General features: G+C 39.6%; 1 protein-coding gene across 6 annotated transcripts in view; it reads left to right on the top strand.

Annotated features, from left to right (window-relative positions):
* The window catches only part of EMC2 (ER membrane protein complex subunit 2), a 617,592-nt gene that overhangs the window by 497,448 nt on the left and 95,616 nt on the right, over positions 1–24,528 (top strand). For all 6 annotated transcript variants that reach the window (XR_013824672.1, XR_013824673.1, XR_013824674.1 and 3 more), the window contains one exon: positions 9,999–10,164. The gene's annotated coding sequence lies outside the window, so the exon portion shown is untranslated. The remainder of the gene's footprint in view (positions 1–9,998; positions 10,165–24,528) is intronic.

Raw genomic sequence — 24,528 nt, 5'->3', positions numbered from 1 at the left:
AAACAAGCCAGCTTAGCTGTCCTCAGGGGAGTTTTGAACTTTAAACAGCACATCATAAATCTCACTGCCCTTATCTTGGCCAAGAGCCAAAGTCAGGCACCCAGGCATCCTCAGAAAAAATCAAAGAACAGTCTCAGTTCTCTATATAGATTCTCAGCAAATGCTTGAGGGTTTATTAACAGTTTCATTTACTGAATAACATGATTTGGTCACATTTTGAATCCATTTATGCCTACATAAAGCTATGAGAGATATTTTTTAGCCTCTTCATAAACCCTTAAAATAGTCAGTTCCCTCAAGTAGAGAGCAGATGATTTGATTTCACATCCCAAATCTCGAGTTACTTCTCTGTTGGCTCTCTTCTTAGAAGAGAGTGAGATTTTAGTCCCGTTGTATATATTTCATTTCATAAGACATGATTGAATTTTGTCTTTAATGCTTAAATTTAATAAGTTATTTTAAAGTCTTAGATAATTAAAGACATAATAAGTTAATAGCCAGTGTGCAAAGGCCAAGTGCCTTCACTTAGAAGCTTGAAACTGCCTTTTGCCTGAAGATGGTACTACTACCAAGAACATGTCACAAAGTATTTATTCAATGATAACTATAAATCCAGACATCTCATTGTTATAAATATAGATGCCTGGCAAATGCATGACCATTCAAGGGTTCAGTTTGTATAATACATTGGTGTAAGATAGGTGCTCTCTGAAACTAGAGGAGTAGGTCTAACTACTTTTGTCCTGGAACAGCATGCCCTAGTCATATGTAAATCAGTAGACTAAAAGCTCTGTGAGGATAAAAACTTTGTCAATCTCACGTATGGTTGTATCTTCAATGCTCAGCATAGTGATGGCACAGAATAGACATTCAATGTACATTTATGGAATTAGTGAATGAAAAGAGAAAAGAATGAATAAAGCCTTGCTTACAATTGTGGCTTAAATCTTCACTCAAGTTGAGGCCAGAGATTCTAATTTTCATTTTCTTGGAGAGAACTCCACAAGACCCAGCTGGTCTTTTTATGGGGCATTAGAAGTGGCTCCAGAGGCATCTAGCCAATTACACCCCATAGATGGAGATGTTTAACACCATCAGGGTACCACACTAGTGAGTGGAGCAAGTTTTCAACTTTACCCAAGTTCTGGTAGAGGTATGGTAAATGCAGCGATTGAAGAGATAACGATTTTGGCAAAGGAAAGAATAAAAATAATATCCTTTTAAAATGTAAGTATAAACCTCTGCCTATCCTCACCTCCCTGATACATGTCTTCCTTTCACATGTAAAGTCCAAAGTTCTTACTCTGATCTGCAAAGTCCCACATGATCTGCCTGCCACCCCCCTCCCAGCTTCCTTCTGACCATATCTCTCAGAGCTCTTCCCCATGCTCAGTGCTCAGACTCACTGGCCTTCTTGCCAGTTTTCAAACATTTCAAGCACGTTTGTAATCTTGGTGTCTTCTGTCTGTACTCTGAACTCTTCCTGCAGGCCTCCGCAGCAGTGGCTCCTTGGCTTCCTGTAAGTCCCTGCCCAAATGAGATACCTCATCAGTGTGGCCTTTTCCGTATAGACATAGCATCTATGACTCCTGGGTATATTATAGATTTATTTACCTACTTGCTTATTGTTTGAAATCCCCACCAGGATGTACATTCCTCAAAAGCAAGAAAGGCAGGAACTTTGTTTTTGGGCGATGTTTTTTGCTTTTGTTTGTTTTTCTTATGTTCTTTCCCCAGTTCTTAGAACAATGGCTAGAACACACCAGGCACTCCATAAATACTTGTTGAATAAATAAATGAATGACTAAAGAGATGGATTAATGAATGTCATGACTGCTGGGTAGGCTCTAAAACAGATAAAAGGAAAATTTCCCTGATGTCATGTAAATTTCCCTGAACCATGACAACAAACATGGGAGTGGTGGGGAGAAGAAATAAACATTTTTCTATAATTTCCCTTTCTTCAGATACACCTGACCTTCCTTTGTGCTCAGGGGTTGTGTCTGCAATGAATATTGATGGACAGTTCTTGGTACTGCCCCAAACAGTTCAGATACTTGAGGCTAATTAACACTCCATCCAGTAATCCCGATACAGAGCAGTAGATTTATAGGAGAAAGAGTGTAAGGCCAAAACTTCATGCCTTTTCTTGACTGCTAGTATTAAAAACTTAACAGAAAGATAAATAACTATTTGTTTCTCTAAAAAAAGAAAAGAAAAATATACCTTTAGTTAATTTACTATTGTTAAATATTTTCAACAACAATTCCTTGAAAAATTATTAAAATTTCACTGGGAACAGAAACATATTTGCATTGGGCATTATCAGAATTACTAAGAAGCAATGGTAAAAAGAAATTCAGCATTTTTTATAGTGATAGCTAATGACCAAAATGATTCCGTATTTATAAATCCCTTTTAGATATAACTTTACTTTGTTAAATATAAATAACAAACCATTCCTTTAATTTTTCTTCCTTAATAAAGAAGATAATTATATTTGAAGCAGATGTAAATAATGAGAACTAAATTATTTTTCTTTTTTTATTGAAGTATTTTATTGATTTACAATGTTGTGTTAGTTTCAGGTGTACAGCAAAGTGATTCGGCAAAGAATATATATATTCTTTTTCAGATTCTTTTCCATTATAGGTTATTACAAGATATTGAATACAGTTCCCTGTGCTATACAGTAGGTCCTTGTTGGTTATCTATTTTATATGTAGTAGTGTCTATCTCCTAATCCCAAACTCCTAATTTATTCCTTCCCTACCCTTTCCCCTTTGGTAACCATAAATTTGTTTTCTATGTCTGTGAGTCTATTTCTGTTTTATAAATAAATTCATTTGTATGATTTTTTTTTAGATTCCACATCTAAGTGATACGATATTTGATATGATATGTCTTTCTCTGTCTGACTTACTTCACTTAGTATAGGGTGGGCCAAAAAGTGCCTTCGGTATTTTAAGTAAAAATAAAAGACACATTTTTCATTTTCACCAAGAACTTTATTGAACAACATATTCACCCTTTTTTTCCCACTACCTTCTGCCATTTTTCAGGCAACTTCATAAATCCATCTTCCCAAAACTTTTTATCTCTTTGAACAAAGAACTGTTTCAGGTGCCTTTTACAGTCTTCCAGGGAATTGAAATTTTTTCCATTAAGAGAATTTTGTAAAGACCGAAGTAAATGGAAATCCGAAGGTGCAATGTCTGGTGAATACGGTGGATGAATCAGAACTTCTCAGCCAAGCTGTAACAGTTTTTGCCTTGTCATCAAAGAAACATGTGGTTTTGCGTTATCCTGATGGAAGATTGTGTTTTTTCTGTTGACTAATTCTGGACGCTTTTCATTAAGTGCTGCTTTCAGTTGTTCTAATTGGGAGCAGTAATTGGAATTAATCGTTTAGTTTTCCAGAAGTAGCTCATAATAGAGGACTGCCTTCCAATCCCACCATATACACATCACCTTCTTTGGCTGAAGACCGGCCTGTGGTGTGGTTGGTGGTGGTTCATTTCTCTCGCCCCATGATCTCTTCCATTCCACATTATTGTACAGTATCCACTTTTCATCACCCATCAGAATTTGTCTTAAAAATGGAACGTTTTCATTACGTTTAAGTAGAGAATCACATGTGGAAATATGGTCAAAAAGTTTTTTTCACTTAACTTATGCAGAACCCAAACATCAAAGTGATGAACATAAACAAGCTGGTGCAAATGATTTTCAACACTTGATTTGGATATTTTGAGTATGTCAGCTATCTCCTGCATGGTGTAACATTGATTGTTCTCAACTGATGTCTCGATTTGATCACTATCAACTTCAACTGGTCTACCCGACCGTGGAGCATCATCCAAGCGAGAAATCTCGAGCATGAAACTTCACAAACCACTTTTGACACATTCAATCAGTCACAGCACCTTCTCCATACACTGCACAAATTTTTTTGTGCATTTTAGTTGCGTTTTTACCTTTCTTGAAATAATAAAGCATAATATGCCAAAAACGTTGCTTTTTTTCTGTCATCTTCAATATTAAAATGTCTACACAAAAATTCACCAAGTTTGATAAGCCTTTTTTTAAATGCACGCTGATATGACAGCTGTCACATACAATCTAACAAAATTATTTCAAATGAAGTTAAAGACAACTAAGTGCTACCAGAGCCATCTTACGGAAAAAAACGTTCAAACCTTTTGGCCCACCCAATGTGATAATCTCTAGGTCCATCCATGTTGCTGCAAATGGCATTATTTCACTCTTTTTTAAGGCTCAGTAATATTCCTTTGTGTGTGTGTGTGTGTGTGTGTGTGTGTGTGTGTGTGTGTGTATACATACCATATCTTCTTTAGCCACTCATCTGTTGATGGATATTTAGGTTGCTTCCATGTCTTGGCTATTGTAAGTGGTGCTGCTATGAACATTGGGGTACATGTATCTTTTCAAATAAGAGTTTTCATTTTTTCTGGACATATGCCCAGGACTGGGATTGCTGGATCATATGGCAACTCTATTTATAGTTTTTTAAGGAACCTCCATACTATTCTCCCTAGTGGCTGTACCAATTTACATTCCCACCAACAATGTAGGAGGTTCCCTTTTCTCCACACCCTCTCCAGCATTTATTATTTGTAGACTTTGATTATGGCCATTCTGACTGGTGTGAGGTGGTACCTCATTGTAGTTTTAATTTGCATTTCTCTAATAATTAGCAATGTTGAACATCTTTTCCTGGCCTATTGGCCATCTGTATGTCTTCTTTGGAGAAATGTCTATTTAGGTCTTCTGCCCATATTTTATTGGGTTGTTTTTTTTATATTGAGCTATATAAGCTGTTTGTATATTTTGGAAATTAATCCCTTGTCAGTCACATCATTTACAAATATTTTCTCCCAGTTCATAGGTTGTCTTTTCATTTTGTTTATGGTTTCCTTTGCTGTGCAAACGCTTTTAAGTTTAATTAGGTCCCATTTTTTTATTTTTGCTTTTATTTCCATTACTCTAGGAGACAGATCCAAAAAGATATTGTTGCTATTTATGTCAAAGAGTGTGCTGCTTATATTTTCCTCTAGGAGTTTTATAGCATCCAGTCTTACATTTAGGTCTTCAATCCATTTTGAGTTTATTTTTGTGCATAATGTTAGGGAATGTTCTAATTTCATTCTTTTACATGTAGCTGTCCCGTTTTCCGAGCACCACTTATTGAAGAGACTGTCTTTTCCCCATTGTAAATTCTTGTCTTCTTTAATGAAGATTAATTGAGTGTAGGTGTGTGGGTTTATTTCTGGGCTGTCTATTCTGTTCCTGTGATCCATATGTCTGTTTTTGTGCCAATACTATGCTGTTTTTTTTGTTTTGTTTTGTTTTTTAGCGGTACGCGGGCCTCTCACTGTTGCGGCCTCTCCCGTTGCGGAGCACAGGCTCCGGACGTGCAGGCTCAGTGACCATGGCTCATGAGCCCAGCCGCTCTGCGGCATGTGGGATCTTCCCGCACCGGGCACGAACCCGTGTCCCCTGCATCAGCAGGCAGACTCTCAACCACTGCGCCACCAGGGAAGCCCCTAGGCTGTTTTGATTACTGTAGCTTTGTAGTATTGTCTGAAGTTTGGGAGGTTTATGCCTCCAGCTTTGTTCTTTTTCTTCAGGATTGCTTTGCCAATTCTGGGTCTTTTATGTTTCCATATAAATTTTAGGATTATTTGTTCTAGTTCTGTGGAATATGTCATTGGTAATTTGATAGTGATCATATTAACTCTGTAGATTGCTTTGGGTATCATGGCAATTTTAACAATATTAATTCTTTCAATTCAAGAGCATGGGATATCTTTCCAGTTCTTTGAATCATCTTCAATTTTCTTTATCAGTGTTTTATAGTCCTTGGCATATAAGTCTTTCACCTCATTGGTCAGGTTTTTTTTTTTTTTAACATGATTTTAAAAGGCATTGTTTTTTTACTTTCTCTTTCTGATATTTCACTGTTAATGTAAAGAAATGCAGCAGATTTCTGTATGTTAATCTTGTATCCTGCTACCTTGCTGAATTCATTTATCAGTTCTAATAGTTTTTGTGTGGAGTCTTTAGGGTTTTCTATATAGAGTATCATGCCATCTACACATAATGACAATTTTACCACTTCCCTTCCAATTTTATTTTATTTCATTTACATTTTATACATTTTATTTCTTTTTCTCATGTGACTTCTGTGGCTAGGACTTCCAGTACTATGTTGAATAGAAGTTGTGAGAGTAGGCATCCTGTCTTGTTCCAGATTTTAGCAGGAAGCCTTTTACCTTTTCACTGTTGAGTATTATGTTGACTGTGGGTTTGTCATAAATGGCTTTTATTATGTTGAGATGTGTTCTCTCTATACCCACTCTGGTGAGAGTTTTTATGATGAATTGGTGTTGAATTTTTTCAGATACTTTTTCGGCATCTATTGAGATGATCATGTGGGTTTTGTCTTTTCTTTTGTTGATGTGGTGTATCACATTGGTTGATTTGCATATGTTGAATCATTCTTGTGACCCTGGGATGAATCCAACTTAATGATGGTGTATGATCCTTTTTATGTGTTGTTGGATTCAGTTTGATAGTATTTTGTTGAGGATTTTTGCATCTCTATTCATCAAAGATATTGGCCTGTAATTTTGTTTCTTGGTAGTGTCTTTGTCTGGTTTTGTTATCAGGGTGGTGGTAGCTTCATAGAATGACTTGAGAACTCAATTTTAACAAATATTTACTACTACCATTAAGAACACAGATAATACTTATCAAGTCATGCTCTGTGCTAGGCATTCTTCTATGTTATTTTAATGCACTAATTCATTTAATCTTCACAACCACCTAGTGAGATAAAAAATATTATTATTCTCATTTTAAAAGAGGAGATGAAGAAATGAGGAAATGAGGTATAAGGGAACTGCATACAAAGAAGTGCCCATAAGATGGAAATGGTTTAATAAATTATGCATATCTACTCCACAGAATATGATCCAGACATTAGGAAGAATGAATTAGAGCTATACCAGTTGACTTAGAGGAATTTCCATGAAGGGTTGTTGCATTAAAATAGCAATATATAGAAAACTGTGAATGATATGGCCCTATTTTAATAGAACAAAAACAAAAAGTATCCCGTATATTTATTCATTGTATTTGATTCTCTGCATTGGTTATAGAATAGTGACCAAACAAAGGCCAAACCTTAGGGGTAGGGGAGCAGCCAACAAGGGTGACTGAAGAAGAATGATTAGTAAGTGCAGTAGGAAGAGAAACAAGGGAGCAAGTTCCAGGAAGCCAGATAAAGAAAGTGGTTCAAGAAGAGGAGTGGCAACAGTTACTGCTGGATAGAGTAGGCCATTGGCTTTAGTAACATGGAAATAATTTATGCATTTGTAATCTTTTCAAGATTTTTTTATTGTAATGGGGATGGAAACCTGATTGGAGAGTGTTCAAGACAGAAGGGGAAAATGGGGGAAATAAGAGACAACTACGGTCAAATCTTGCAAGGGAGTTTTGATTTAAGAAAAGAAATGATAATGCAGTAATATAGTAGTAGCTGATGGGGGTGCTTTGTTTCGTGTTGACTTTTAAGATGGTAGATATTTCAGAATGGTTGTATGCTGATGAAAACAATCTGGTAGAGGAAAATTGTTGATGGAAGAATAAGGAGACAGTTGCTAGACTGATGTTCTAAAGTGAATAAGTGGAAATGGATTTTAGTACACAGATGAAGGGAATGGTCTTAGAAGGTGCATAACATTTCCTGTATCATAAACAAAGAGGAAAGCAGAGTATATGGTACAGATTCTGGGTGTTGGCACAGAGGTGATGTGTGAGGGTGAACATGGAAGGAAGTACTGGAAGTTTGAAGAGAGAGGAAAAAGTAAGGAATAAACATCTAGGAGAGCGGTAGAGTGAATGAGTACAGAAATGCAGCAGGATTTCCTGTCAGCACTAATGTTCTTGTTGAGGTTATACATTTAAGGGGAGCACAACCAGGATTTTTCTCCAGCCACATTCAGCAGCCTAGGGACACATCTGGAGTAGGTAGTGTTGAATATAAACAGGGTAGGGTGACACAAAGATTGGCCCTGAGTGAAGCGGGGGAGGAAGTATGACATAAAAGGGATGATGGATAAAGACAGGTGATAGGCTCAAGAAATTATAGGTCCCAGACAGACCAAAGCTCTTTTGGAGTTTGAGTATTAAAGGGAATGAGCTGAAGAGATTGAAGGCAATGGTCAGAGAGTGGAGCGCTTAAAATTCAAGATTGTGAAAGGGATGTAGTTTTTTATTATTATTGACAGGATCTAGTAGACAGTCATAGAACTGAAAAACTGAGATAGAATGAAATTTCAAGATCATTAAAGGAGAGGAGGTTAAAAGACTGCAAAACAAGCTCACTTTACATGGATATTGAAATCACGTGGGAGGAGTGAGAGCACGCTGTGTAACAAAATCATGAGGAGTAGCTTGAGGGTCTGTAGAAGACTGCTGAAAGGGCAGGGTGGGAGTGAATGGTTTAGTATGAAAGAATGAGCTTTAAGGTTAGCATTCCTTTGGAAGGAGAGAGGGACAGTGCTATTGACAGGAACGAGGAAGACAGTTACTTCTGGCCTATGGGAGATTAAAAATAAACAAAACCCAGCCCTCTCTGAGGGTGCTGCAGAAGAAGCAGTTTTCACAGGGAAGAATCAGGTTTGAGATACAGAAAGCAGATTGTGGTTGGCTTTTGTGGTTGCAAAGAGATCGGTTCCTAATACTGGAACCTGTAAATGTTACCTAATCATTCAGAAAAAAAAAGGTCTCTGCAAATGTGATTAAGTTAGGGATCTTGAGGTGGGCGATGATCCTGGATTATCCACGTGGCTCCTAATTGCAATCACAGGTATCCTTATAAGAGACAGTGGCAGAGGGAGATTTAACACAAATAGAAGAGAAGATCCCAAGAGAAGGTGGTGTGGAGATGGATCAGAGAGATTGGAAGATGCTTACTTTGAAATTTGGAGTGGTGTGAGAAGACAAGTAATGCCAGCAGCCACCAGAACCTTTAAGAGGCAAGGAATTGATTCTCCCCTATAACCTCTGGAGTGAACACAGTCCTGCTAACACTTTAATTTCAGCCCAGTGATACTGATTTCAAATTTCTGGGCTCAAGAATTGAGAGAGTAAATTTCTGTTGTTTAGGTTACTGAGTTTGTAGAAGTTTGTTACATAGGAAACTGATATACAGGTGAAGGAAAGAGTCAAAGAAAAGAATGGGAAGAGAGTGGACTTTGTTGATGATGGACCTTAAGTTCCAGAGAGCACAGGGCAAGTGGGAGAACAGAATTGCAGAGAATATGGAGCTGAGAGACTGAGATGAACCTGGGATCTTTGGGTAATGGGTGGCTACCCATTAAAGAGGGATAAGAGAGTGGTGGAATTAGCACTGATGACCTAAGAGGCAGACTTTGACGGGAGGAAAGTGATATACATATATACATCTATAAATACACATATGTGTGTATTTATGTATTTATAGATGTATATATGTGCATATGTTTGACTGTATATGCATAATATGTGTATATATTTATACATGAGTTTATATGTAGATTTATCATTATGTACATATATTTGTCTAGTATATGAATGTGTGTATTTACATATTATTTTTAAATCATGGAGAAAATGGAAGGGTAAGAGTTTGGGTCGAGTAGGAGAAATGACGGGGACAAAGAGGGAAAGAAAAATGCTGGCACTCAGAAAAGACAACAAAGCAAAAAATAAAAGGATACGTAAGGATCGTATTTAAACATTCATGTAAAACTGCATAGGTGTGTGTATGTATAAGAAATTTTTTAAAATTAATTTAAAATAAATTTATAAAAACATAGTTTGTATAGCAATGAAAGTGCCAAAGACCTTGTTAAAAGTTAAATCCAAACATACATAATGCTAACAATCTGATCTTAGTTTCCCCTGCATTTGTTCTTTGTTTTTTGCAGTTCACTGCATTTATGGTTCTAACTGATCCAATGTGTGCAGACAATTCAACTTACAGCAGCTCCAGCTCTTCCTCTCTGAATCACCTCTGGACCCCTCCTTTATGTCTCTGAAAGGAGGAGAGTGGCATCTGTGTGCTTAAAGGAGGTTGCCTGCGATGACCTTAAGGTAGGTCTACTTTGAGAACCCGGTCTCAAAGGAAAATATGGCTAAGAATTTCTGGAGATGGGTATTTATTTTAAAAAATAGCCTTGCCATCCAAATTTTCTTCTTATTAACACCATTTGCCACCAAACAGGTTTATGATTTCAAATCTAGGGTCCTTCCTTGAATAACTACTAAACAAGCTGTTTTACTTGTTTTGGAAGCTAAAGGCATTGTATTTTTTTTAGTATCTCTCACCCCCAATATCTCACTCGTGTAACCGTTTAATGCAAGTCTTGGGGCTATGCATCCTTATCCTGGATCTTCATCACCCAGAGATAGACTAAGAAAGAAAAATGCATGAAGGATTGCTAGAAAAGTTTCTGTGGGGTTATCATACATCATTTCTACTCATATTCCTACTACTCATACTAGTCATAGACTCTGGAGCCTGACTACCTAGGTTCAAATCCTGATTTTACCACTAACTGCCTGTGTGTCTTTAAGCAAGTTACTTAACCTCTCTGTGCCTCAGAGTCCTAAACTGTAAAATGTGATAACAATCAATGGCAGTGACCTCATAAGTTTGTTGTGGAGAGTAAATGAATTAATCCATACATTGTACTTAGTCCTTGGTACATAGTAAATACCAAGTAAATCGCACTGTAATTATTATTATTATTAATTGTTGGTATGTGGGCAAATAATCCCCCTAAAAAGTAGATGAGTGGAGAAGGAAGAAAGAATGAGATAAAAGCTAAAAATAATAAGGGAAAGAAAAGTCAATGACCTGTGTTAGGATTTGGGAGGCTGGAAATATTTTGGGAGAAATGAAGACCCACAGAAAAACCACAAAAAAGGAATAAGAGCAGGGGCCTGGTGACTTGAATCGCATGGATATGCAGAATCAGTACATTAATCACTGGGGTCAGGAAAGTTAAGTAATGAGTATGTGTGGGCAAAGTTGTAGAGTTCTGGGAAAAAATCTATCTGTAAAATCTCTTTCTTTAAGGTTAAAAATGTGTCTCAGGTAAATTTAGAAAACTAAAAAAAACAAACCCACAAAAGGACATACTTAAATCGTGCACGATAAGAATAAATTCAGATAGGAAAGAAGTACAGCTTTACACATACTATTCAAAAATTTATTGGGGGCTTCCCTGGTGGCGCAGTGGTTGAGAGTCCGCCTGCCGATGCAGGGGACACGGATTCGTGCCCCAGTCCGGGAAGATCCCACATGCCGCGGAGCGGCTGGGCCCGTGAGCCATGGCCGCTGAGCCTGAGCGTCCGGAGCCTGTGTTCCGCGGCGGGAGAGGCCACGGCGGTGAGAGGCCCGCGTACCGCAAAAAAAAAAAAAATTAATCGGGACAGCAAAACTTCCATGTAACTAGCCAAGTACACAATTCCCTTACTTACTTGCTCACCCAACAGCTTGACGACAGAAAAATTGGCTTTTAACCTCACCTTTCCCAAGGACAACTTTCTCATTCTGAAAGTTTTTAGTCCCAATTCATAAATGCCTCTGCTTATATTTATACATTTTTATTTTAGAGAACACCGATGAATTTGGGGCAGGCAGTGGGCTACTAATGAGATGCATTGGCTCGCAATCTTCTTATCAATCCTTTAAATTAGCAGTCAAATGTCACAGAACATAGCACGCCTTCCACAAGTATATATCTTGTACTAATGGAATTGTTCTATTCAGATTTTACAATTTCTGGCGTTTTCCAAGATAAAGTAGAATGTGGTCTGAGATAATACTGGGGATTTTTTGTGGGCTTGTAAAAGGAACTTTTCTTCTCAGCTTTATGTTCTGTCTTTTGGAACACTTTCAAAGCACTGTCTGGGTGGCCTTAGGCAGGGTCTTTTAGAAGTTGGTTTATGTGTGTGTGGATGGATGATGGCTGATTCAAAGAGAAGCGCCAAACTGGAGTTATCAAAATTGTCATTAAATTCAATGTTGATATTTGTTTGAGTCTCACTTGCAATAAAAAATGTAATATGTCAGTTCCAACACAATTAGAGAATTTTAAAAAAGAGATATACTGATTGGCACTTCAAGGTGATGTGTAATGTAATGGAACAAAAGTTCAGCTTGTGTTAACAAATATCTTCATCTTCCGAAACCATATTCCCTGTTGAGTAGCCCTGCCTTCCCCTCCCCCCAGCCCTCTCCATATCATTTATTCGGCAAGCATTGAATATTCACCTACTATTCTTTTGGTACTGAGGGTAGGAAACTAATATGATATGCATGGTTGTTATCCTGGAGAAAAGTTTTCACAAAATGATTGGAGCCATTTCACAAAATGCAGCTTTTAGATGTCATTCCCTCTCAGAAGGAGAAACAGAAATAGAGTTCCAGTGCTATGGGGGCTGAATTGTGTCCCCCCAAATTTGTATGTCAAAGCCCTAATCCCCAGTACTTCAAAATGTGAATATATTTGGAGATACAGGGCATTTTAAGAGGTGATTAAGTTAAAATGAAGCCATCCTAATCCAATCTGACTGGTATCCTTATATGGGAAATTTAGGCACAGAAAGAAACAGGAGGGATGCTCATGCCCAGAGGAAAGGCCACTTGAAAACACAGGGAGGAGGCCCTCTGCAAGGCAAGGAGAGAGGTCTCAGGAGAAACTGTTACCAGCTCAGGTCCTTGGACTCTTTAATCACCAGAAACTGATAAGAGGCCAGAGGCGAAATTCAGGCAAGGCTTTACTGGGACTCGTGCTGCATCCTGCGGGAGGGAGAACAAGTAACAGGTGCCCTTGCTGGGCATGGGGGCATGAGGTCGTTCCTTAAACGTGGTAACAGCAGGGGTGGCTCCTGGGTTGGGCAGGAGGTGTAGCTTAGGTGGTCTGCCCACCCCCTTGGTGGTACTGTGTACAGGGATCAGGCTCAGTGTCTGCTTTTGCTCTCAGCACCTCAGGAATGCCAGTTGGTTTGTGGCCTTTTCGTGTCTTATTGTATAGAATTGCCCCAACTGCACATGCGTGCAGTTATTTTTAGTCCCTTATAGTTTCTTTGTATTCTGTTGCTCCAGGAGACGTTTGTCCAGGTGCAAGCACTCTAGTACTTTACCAGATCCCAAGTACTCTGGTAAAGGGTCCCAGATCCCAGACTATCTCAAAACCAACCCTTCTGACACCTCAATCTTGGACTTCCAGCCCCTGGCACTGTGAGATTTTGTTATTTTATTATGGCATTTTCTTTACAGCTGCCCAGCAAACGAATGCACCCAGTTTGTCAAGATCCTCACCACAATTTTTGTACTAGACCCTTTTCAAAGTAAAATTGTACTGGACAAAGTTAAATAGACAAGGAAGGCTTTATTCAAGACTATTGATAGAGGGGAGAGAGACTGAACTCAACTCTGTCAAAAAAGGGCAGAAGAGTTTTTAAGCCCTGGGTGAGTGAATGGAAAATTACTGGAAGACTGCGAAGAAGGTTTATCAGTGGGATGTGTCCAGCATGATAGGTTATTCCTGCGTTTGCAAATGTCTCAGTAATTAGGCCATCTGTGTTTCCTAATTGGTCTCCATTGAAGTTAGGTTCCTACCCTGCCACACAGCTGGGAGTTAGGGGTGCTGTTGCCTTCGGAGTTTCCATTTCAAAGAGCTGATTCCCAGGTCCTTGAGAGAGACATTCCTGGGTTGTAAATCTGGCAAAAAGTTGGGGAAGACTTTCATATATTTCAAAGGGGCAGAGAAAGAATTTATAATTGCAAGTTTTCTAAAGTAAACGCTCTAAGAAAAGGAAGGTCAGGGGGCTATAGTAGGAAGAAGTCTATCTAAAGTTTAGCCGAGCTGAGGGGAGTATTACAGCCATCTCAGTCAACCCTTTTGTAATGGAACAGGCTGACCTTTAGTCCTGGAAAGGCATTAGGTTCCCAGCCATTGATTTGCCTCTGTGCTCTTGCATATTGGTGTCCCTGGATGCCATTGAAATGGGGCAGGATGCGTCGCCTAGTACTAGACTAAGAAATTTCGGTCATTTCACAGAGGTCAAGCAAACAAAATCAAAAGGTATGAAAGGGCTTCCCTGGTGGCGCAGTGGTTGAGAGTCCGCCTGCTGATGCAGGGGACACGGGTTCATGCTCCGATCCAGGAAGATCCCACATGCCGCGGAGCGGCTGGGCCCGTGAGCCATGGCCGCTGAGCCTGCGCGTCCGGAGCCTGTGCGCCGCAGTGGGAGAGGCCGCAACAGCGAAAGGCCCGCGTACCATAAAAAAAAAAAAAAAAGATATGAAAATAACCCTCTACTATTGCCATTCTGGGCTTCCGCTAATGGTCCCTTAGGCTGGATCTCATTAAATCTGCATCCTATTTCCCACCTCAAATCACTCAGACCCCAGCAGTTACCCATAAGTGCTTTCCAAACAGCAGATGTAGGATTCATTTTCTTTAACTTCTCCATCTGTTTCTTTGTTTTAAAATAACGCTGCTTTAAAATTGGTACCACCAAGGAAAACAGGTAGCGCTCTGTTTTCATCTATTTCCTCTGTCAAGAGGCACTGAGGGGAAAATCCCTCTTTGCCTTTCAGCCCCAGGAAAGTGAGCACTGGTGTGACAGCATCCATGAGTACGTGGGAAATTACCATATAAGTGCACTGTACAAAACGCCAGTGGGACGCAACCACTGGAAATGCACATAGTCATGATTGGAGTTACACACTTGAGTCACAGCCCGTGCTAGAATGCAGATAAGCTGTCTGTGGTGCCTAGCAGTTTTCCAACCGACTCCTAAATAAAGAAAAGTCTTTAGGTGAAATCTCAATGTTTCCTGTTGAACCTTGGGGTTTCTTCACAATCCAAAGTAGCTATACAGACAGTTTCCTCTTAGGGTTAAAAAGAAAAGAATTAAATAGAATGACATCCTTCCTGGATATATCTTTGATGGAATTATAAAGCCAAAAGGTTTAACACTGTGATCCTGGTCTCTCCATTTAAAGGGCAGAAGAACGCAAAGCAAAAGGTAGGCACATTAGGCTTCCAGATATATGCAGATTCCATTCTCTTCTATAAATAGCTTCATTGTAATTGCTGGCTTCCTGTTAGGATAAATGCATTCAAATTTTGTTTTGAATGGCACAGACTGGCTTTCTGCCTTGGGGTTGATACAATTTTGTTATTTCCAAGTGTGTGGTAAACCAGGGGTCCCAACCCCCAGGGCCACAGACCAGTACTGGTCAGTGTTCTGTTAGGAACCGGGGCTGCAGAGCAGGAGGTGAGCCACGGGTGAGCCAGCGAAGCTTCATCTGTATTTATAGCCTCCCCATCACTCACATCACCGCCTGAGCTCCACTTTCTGTCAGATCATCGGTGGCATTAGATTCTCATAGGAGCATGAACCCTACTGTGAACTGCACATGTGAGGGATCTATATTGCACTCTCCTTATGAGAATCTAATGCCTAATGATCTGAGGTGGAGCTGAGGGGGTGATGCTAGCGCTGGGGAGCGGCTGCAAGTACAGATTATCATTAGCAGAGAGGTCTGACTGCACAGAGACCATAATAAATCAACCTATCAGTGAGTATGCTTGCAGACTCATATCAAACCCTATCAGTGAGTGGCAAGTGAAAATGAGCTCAAGGCTCCCACTGATTCTGCATTATGGTGAGTTGTACGATTATTTCATTATATATTACAAGGTAATAATAATAGAAATAAAGTGCACAATAAAGGTAATGCACTTGAATCATCCCAAAACCATCCCCCACCCCCACCATCCTTGGAAAACTGTCTTCCACGAAACTGGTCCCTGGTGCCAAAAAGGTTGGGGTGCGCTGTTGCAAACAGAGAAGAGAAAAAAAAGAGTGAAAGTGAGATTAGGGCTTTGACAACAGCTCACTCCCAAGTGTTGTTCACAGACCAAAAACACCAGTGGAGAGTGGGGATACTCTTCTCCCTCACGCCCTCCCCGATCCTTACCAAATGCCTTACAATTTTTTTTTCCTCTTCCTGACCAAATCGACTGCTATCTCCAAATGACCCTTAATTCTTCTTTTACCTTTTCACGTGTTTGTCAAATTAAATGATTTTGGAGATGCAGTGTGAAATGACTTGAATCATGCATAGCCTTATATAACTGATTCAGACCATTTTCTAATCATGATTAGGTACACTGCCTCATATCCGGATGGTGGTGTTTTTCCTGCACAGACTTGTAGATCTAAAGGTACAACTTCTGTGATACAAATATTCATTCAGCAAGTATTCATTGAGTACCTCTGATACATTATGTGCTGGGGTTACAGCTGTGAGAAGGGAGTGGGCCGCTCCCTCACAGAGCTTCCAGTCTTTCTAGGAAAACAAGTCGTTAAAATGAAAAGTAATAAAGCTCTAAGATCTCCTGGTGGTAGCACCTAACCCCGTCCTGCCTGAGTGGAGTTAATAACAGATGAAGGACGTGGACAAGACAACCCAGACGTGGCAATGTGACATTTAATCTGAAAACTAAACAGAATTTAGCCAGATAAAGTAGTGTGTGAAAGGGATCCCAATAAAGGGAATAGGATGTAAAGGTCTAGACTCTAGAGGCAAGAGAATGCCTGGTTTGGGGGGTAAATGAAAGTACTTCACTATGGCTAGAGAAGGAGAGAGTGACAGAGACAAGAAACAAGAGGAAAGGTACATGCAGAGTCATTTATAAATAACCATGAAAATCTGTTTAAAGAGTTTGGGAAATAGCCTTAGGCAATAGCAGCTAGCAGAAAAAAAGTCTGCTCGCCGGGGGCACAGGACGTCACCGAAGAAAACGCCTCTTTCTCATCATCGATGGACTCTGCGCAGGATAGACCGACACATGATCTTCATCATGTTTTCTCTCAGTGCTATGCTGCCAAGAATCCATTCCAGAGGGGAAAAGAAATTTGAACATTTAAAGATTTTATAAATTGGAAACTAGCTGGTTAAAGCGGAAGTGGCACCTCCAGGTTATGCTCTCCAGTACGGAGCTGACCTCCGGACAGTCTATCTTTTGTCCCAAATTAGCTTGCCCACACATAGGGCCACTGCTAGACCTTCCCACGCCTTCAAACAAATTAGAAAAAGGTGTCTCCTATCTGAAGTCACTCAGCACTTGGGTGCAAGTCTTGGCCAAGAGAATGGAGACTGGATTTCATCCCCGACTTGTAACTCCTCTGGTCCCCCCAACCTTGAACCTGAATGACCTTAGGCAGAAGATCTGCACACAGAGACACACAGCCTGTCTTTTGTTTTGCCTTTATCTTTATATGTTCTAAAATTCCACTTATTAGGTGTTAATTTGGGAGAATAATTGTCCTCTAAAGACGTAAAGAACCTCTTGATTCTCCCTAGTTGGAAATAGTGGCACTGAGGGAATGAGTTGGAGTTGGAGATGAAGGAAAGTTGAGTTAATCTAAAGCATGATGGCTTTAGTGGGAGGGACAGAGAGCGGATGGAAATTTAGTAGAATTATATGGAGTATTTTATTAAAAGGTAGTGTGGTATGAGGCCTGGGAAAAGAAAGATTAAGCAGTCTTGAGGAGTGCTGAATGGAAAATGTGAAAGGGCTAAATACAAACTTCGCTTGTTCTAAAAATGTTCCTGAGCTGACCCTGCCTCCAAGGGTCAAGGTCCTTTCTTTCTAGAATGCAGCCTTCAGACTACTACTATTAATCCTACAGCTCAGGGACCTTGTGAGTTGCATTAATTTATTTATTTATTTTCCTTCTGGCTGACCTGGAGACCTAATCACCATGGCTAATATTGTTTCAATGGGCAGATGTGCTTGGAATTCCAAACCACCTTTCAAGTCCATGTGTCAACTTGGAGTTAACTTAAATAGAAATCAAGGAATATTCTTTTCTTAAAAGTGACTTCTGGGGCTTCCCTGGTGGTGCAGTGGTTGAGAGTCCGCCTGCCGATGCAGGGGACACGGTTTCGTGCCCCGGTCCGGGAAGATCCCACATGCCGCGGAGCGGCTGGGCCCGTGAGCCATGGCCGCTGAGCCTGCATCCAGAGCCTGTGCTCCACAACGGGAGAGGCCACATAGTGAGAGGCCCGCGTACCGCAAAAAAAAAAAAAAAAAAAGTGACTTCTGAGTGGTATGACTTAGCATTACGTTTCAGTAGATCAAACAAAAACAAGGTAGCGAAAACACAAAATGAAAAAGTTGTCTGGAATTACATCTTGTGTAAGGCAGGTTGCCTGGCAACCAAATAAACTCAATTTTGTAAATTTAAGTATGTACTGATTAATGGTAGGGGGTCACAGGCACAGACACATAGTTGATTACTTCCTACACAATTTCACTTTAACAGTATTACTGGAAGACAGTTGAAATTTACATTTTGATTTTTAAAAAAAGCCACTTGTGCTCTGGGTTTCCAGTGGAATTCAAGTTGACTCAGCTTCAGCGGGAGTCATACCAAGAAGTAGACGCTGTGCCAGAGGCTAAATGTGTATCACCTCATTTGATCATTACAATAACCCTTCATGGTAAAGGTTACATTCTTCATTAGTCAAATGTGGAAACCGAAGCCCAAATCTAAGGTCACTCAGCTAGTAGGGGCTGGACATGAATTCTGTTTTACGTAGCTCCATGAGCCTTGCTTTTTGTAATGTACAATTTTGCTTTCTTTCTTTTTTTCTCAGTAATTCCTAGATGCTTACATATGCCAGATGTAGTGTGCTCTCCCTTAATCCTCACACCACAACTCTGGTTATTTACACTTTATAAATTAAGAAACTGAGATTCAGTAATGTTATGTATATTCCCAAGGTCATACAATGGGTATGTGGCAGATCATATCAAAAAATTTAAACTAAATTTTAAAAGTCCAACTTCAGTTCTTCTACTCCCCAGCAGCTTCCTCTTTCAAGATGTTCTGTCCTGAACTCATTGAAACACAGTTATGCCACTTAAAATAAAATTGGTGCTCTGACGCTTTCAAAACCTACCTGTCTTTTGACCTCCCTCTCAAAATCAGGTTCTCTCTACACTGGTAGAAAAATAATCTCATATATTAATCCAAGCCATATTGATGGCTGAATAGTGAGTTCATTTATTACAGCTATCCTTGCATGTTTCCTAGGACACAGCAGAAGACAGAGAGTTCCAACCCACTAGAATGACCCTCTCTTGTTAGAATATTAGATACTGAGGCAGAGCTGGCAAGGAGTTATACACTTGTGCGAACACTCCTTTATCACACTCCTAAAATCATACAATAAGTAAATAAACCCAGGATATGCATGGATATTATGATGGAAGATTCCTATGGTATATATTCACATTAATAAATATATAATATGACTTAAAACAGCACAACAGAGCAAGGTCTCATGAACCTGCAACAGATCTGGAACATTCTTTGCTTCTAAATTTCTTCTCTTTATCATAAGAGGATGGAAACCCTCTTTGCTACAGTCAGGAAGATCTCACACACAGGTGAGAATCTGAGTGAAAAGATATGAAAATCATGTTGAGCAGGTGGCAGTCCTGGATTATAGTATTTTTTCTATGTCACATATTTGAAAACCTAGCACTAAATACTATATAAAGAAGGTGTAGTGATTTCCCCATTAAATTAAAAGACTATAGACAATCAGCAGAAAAAATTGAAAGGAAAAAAAAAAAACCCACACTACATTTCTTTGGGAGAAGCAATACTTACTCAATTTCTTGGATTGCCTCTCCAATAAAGTTAATGATATTTTCTTTTTGTCTACTAGCTTAATAAAATATTGGCCTACAAATCTGGGGATGGGGAAGTGATAAGGCTTCAAACTTAGCTGAATTGTGACCTCAAATTTTGTCCTTGAGTTACTTCTCCCTCTAGGTCTTACATCTCTGCTCTTCTACGTGTGAGCTTTATTCTTAGGTTTACTGCATGGCATGGCTAAGGTGATGACCAGAAGCTTCAGGCTGATAGCCTACCAGCTTAGCAAACACCAACTGGAAAGGAGTGGGACTTGCTCTAGAAACTCAAGCCAAATCCCTCAGATTTACACTGATCTGCTTGGTTTTTGTCATATGCCTATCCCTGAACCAATCACTGTGGCTAATGGAAAGTTGATGCCCTGATAGCCAAACCTGGCTCATTTTGGACCCCAGCTGCTAAAGGTGGTGTCAACCTGAGTAGAACTACAGGGACTGATAAAAGAAGAAAGTGGTTCCCCAAAGAAAGGCTGGACAGATCAAAAGAAAGAATAAACTACCACAAGTGTTCTTTCAAAATAGTCGATAGGTTGACTCATTGAAAAATCCTTTTACTATAAAGGAAAAATAAAGTATAAAATGAATTAGAAAACATTAAAAAAACAATATGTATCAAAGGCATAGCTGTTGATTGAGATATGATTAAGGTGTCTTTGATAGTGTGCAAAGAATTATAGGTAGACCAATAAAAAACAAAGAACACCTTTTTCTTTGTAGTACGTTTAATAAGTGTCAGATTGTGTTGTATCCAAAGTAGGCAAGAGAGAATGTTGACTGGGCAACCTTTGATTAATTATGCAGTGACAGCACAGTCATGAGTCGGAAGGAACTAAGCAATGTTCCCTAGGTTTGTGTGACCCTGTGGTTCTTACTTCAGAGTCCATAACACCAGAAGAGAAACATGTGTCCAGAGAGAATTTTTAAACAGAAAAAAGGAGTTCAACATATGGAACTCATTCAATAGGTTAAATCATTTCCAAGAACCAGAATATGGCCCCCTCTTCACTTCTAACTGGCTAGCTCCTTCTTCTTCAACTATAACCTGCACTGACCACCTATCTTGAAAAAGCAAGGGACTAGAGGATGGGCTGGCCCAGCTGATACACTGGCAGTTAACACTGACTCTGGAGCAGAGTGAAAATGGGGACTACAGTTGAATTGCGGACAAGCACAAGCTTACAAGGAACACTGAGAAGAGTTAAACACAGGAGACAAGTAGAGGGCAGCAACCAGATCTGAAGCATTGGCTCACCAACAAACGGCAGACAAGAGAGGCAGGGTGGATTTAGGGAGAAAATCCTGAAAAGATCTGAGCCCATGGAGCCTGAGGAGAGAAACCCTTTTATTGACATCCTATCACCTATGCTCACCAGCTTTGAAAAACACTGAGTCAGTTGTGTCCTCCGGGAAGCTCTCCAAGCCCACTGGCCACACAGACACACCAGTGTCCTTGATTGCAGTTTTACCCACACTCTAGGTGGTCAGGAAAGAAAGATCCTCGAAGCAAAAGTAGAGTGTTGTAACCATAAGAAAAAAGAACATACACACATACATAAATCCCCACAAAAAAACATGTCTCAGACTGTTTTGCTTACCACAGGCAGAAAATCGGTGGAATTTTGAAAGAATGAGTAACATTTCTCGTCTTCTAGATATAGCTAAATATTTATGAAACCCCATATAATGTGCAGTGGATTATGTGCAGTGATGGAACTTCTGTCATTGCGCGTTTTGATGTACAGTTATTTCCCCAAAACAGAAGAGCCCTCAAGTGCCACCAAGAGGTATTTTGCTTTGTTTCCTAAGGCCCCTCCTTCTGGGGGCACCACCTGTAAGTCCAAATACTACCACCCAATTGAGAGGAATGTAAGTAACTCCCGGAACAGAGCCAGAAAACAAGCCAAGAATGGAAAACCGAAATAATTAGTGCAAGGGCGTCTCAGCCAAATAAAGAGCAGTAAGATGTGTAACAGTTAAGGGAGAAACAGCATCAGTAGCTTGGTTTTAAAAGAGAAGATTAGGAAATAACTAGACTTTTTACTAGGTGCAACAAATCCTGCTAGTAATAGTAAAACCTGATTTGTAAGGTACTCAGAGACTTAACAAATTTTTTCTAAAATGCATACAAGAGATGCTCAAAGAGATGACAACCAAGTATAAGGGCAGCATCAATAGGGAAAAATGGTACCCATGGAGAGAGCACAACAAATTAAGCCCCAAGGGATTTTAAGATAGCGTGAGAAGGAACCTGGCTCTCTAAACCACTGAACAATAGAACTACCTTGGGACCAATGACCAATGAATAAACTAACTCAAAAATATGTACTTTTTTTTTTTTTTTTTTTTTTTTTTTTTGGTACGCGTGCCTCCCACTGTTGTGGCCTCTCCCGTTGCGGAGCACAGGCTCCGGACGCGCAGACTCAGCGGCCATGGCTCACGGGCCCAGCCGCTCCGTGGCATGTGGGATCTTCCTGGACCGGGGCACAAACCCGTGTCCCCTGCATTGGCAGGTGGACTCTTAACCACTGCACCACCAGGGAAGCCCCCTGTACTTATTTTTAAAGGTCTCTGCAATTAAATGTATATTTTTAATTGAACTATTAACCTAAATTTCATGAGCACCTTACTTTGTTTTCCTTCTGTTATTTTTAACTGAAATTATTTCCATAAAAGTTCCAAATTAAGAACCATAAGTTCCTATTCTCTGAGGCAAAATTACCTGACTCAAACGGGACCTGAAGGTAGATGAACCTCACTCTTTACCTGGTTACTATCTGGTCCTCAGGGAGTAAGAACCTGTAGCTTCCATTTAGCTCGTTCACTCTTACTTAGTACATAGAGATATAAAGGGAAAAGAGAACAACAGAATTATTCCGGGATAATTACTACTACTACTAATAATAATAAATAATAGAGTGGGCTGAATTTGTCAGACTACATAGATATGACTACCCAGACAACGTTTTCTATTTAGTTGAAAACCCATGCTAAGAAATAAGCAAATGGGTAACTCTGAAACTCTATCACTATTGACAGCTATCAGTGCTGATGTGTCTAAAATCCCTTTCCAAACAGGTTTTCTCTCCCTTGTCAAAGGCAAATGGTATGAGTGTGAAGAAAAGAGTAAGCAGATCAAGGGCAGAAGTATGGGGGTGGGGAACGTCCTAGAAACTTCTTCTTGAGACCCGGCAGTGCAGAACTTCTCGGCCCTTTGTCAGTTGAGAAACCAAGGTTCTCACTGCTTAGCTGGTGTGAAAGGTGAGCAGACTGATGAGTGTGGAGATGTGCTGTTTACAAGGTAGATGCGTCAGGAACTCAAGCTTCATGCCCTGTGCACTTCTGCTTCCAAAGGAGCTTTGGAAAGTCAGCTAAACTACATTTCTCCATTTACAAAAAAAGTAGTATTTACCTCCCCACCTACCTCAAAGACATCTTCTGAGAAATAACCAACAAATTTCCCACCATGCCCTTCTCAAATGAAATGTGATAAAAACATTAGTAAGACTAGTAAGACTAAAACTAAGTTTTTCTTTTTTTGTAAACTGTTTCTCTGTGCTATTGAAAAATAGAGCTACAGCTAGTCCTAAATTTAACTTAATTATTAAAGTATAAGCAAGCTCCAAGTTCTAAATATATAAAGTTTAGCAACTTTAAATATTAAAATTTGACATTGAATTTGCAATTCTACATGGCAAAGCACTTCATAATATCCTTGTGCTTCTTCAGCCTTTTATTAATGTGAGTTGTAGAAACAGACTGTAAGTAGCATATTGAAACTTATTTATTGCTTTAGAATAATAGCATTGCTCAATCACGCACAACATGTTCTTATTCTAGACCTAGTAAAAAGTGAACGATGACTACCAAGACAAATTATGTCCTATGGTTAGCAGAAGAAAGTCATAGGGCCATAAGAAAACACACACACACACACAGACACACACACACACACAAAATTAGTCTGTAAATGAAATTCACTGGTTTTTTTCCCCCTATCATAACTTCAATCCTAGCTATTAAAATCCTAGTTTAAAACATGTACCTAATGAAGAGCTTGTGAAAAATTAGCTTTTAGGTGGCTGCAGAATATTTGCTTTTTTTTTTTTTTTTCTTTTTTTTTGCAGTACGTGGGCCTCTCACTGTTGTGGCCTCTCCCGTTGCGGAGCACAGGCTCCGGACGTGCAGGCCCAGCAGCCATGGCTCACAGGCCCAGCCGCTCCGCGGCATATGGGATCTTCCCGGACTGGGGCACGAACCCATGTCCCCTGCATCGGCAGGCGGACTCTCAACCACTGCGCCACCAGGGAAGCCCAATATTTGCTATTTTTAATTCACATATTTTCTAAACAAAAATGATCTCATCACGCTTCAAAAATTACAACTTTAGTCTACCCACACTACTCTGAGCAAAAAGAAAATAGCTTAATTTTAACAAAATGGGGTTTCAAAGTACAGTATTAAAATAAAGAGGAACATGAAGCGTTAATTGCTAGTGTCCCTCGAAGCTTCTCTTTTGTACTGGTTTATCTGCAAAATCAATTTCTACAATTAACTCTGACAAAATATGTTTGCAAAAATCAAATTATACCCTGCTAATATCTGCAGTAGAATTTTAATTCTTAAATAAGATAAGCTTAATAAACCGATACATTTAAAACAAAATAATTGCTGATAAAAGTGGTTTCTCTGCTGAGGGACA

Source organism: Stenella coeruleoalba (assembly GCF_951394435.1).
Source record: "Stenella coeruleoalba genome assembly, chromosome: 17".
Taxonomy (NCBI): domain Eukaryota; kingdom Metazoa; phylum Chordata; class Mammalia; order Artiodactyla; family Delphinidae; genus Stenella; species Stenella coeruleoalba.
Note: the sequence above shows the minus strand (reverse complement) of the source record. Positions and strands in the feature narration are given on the sequence as shown.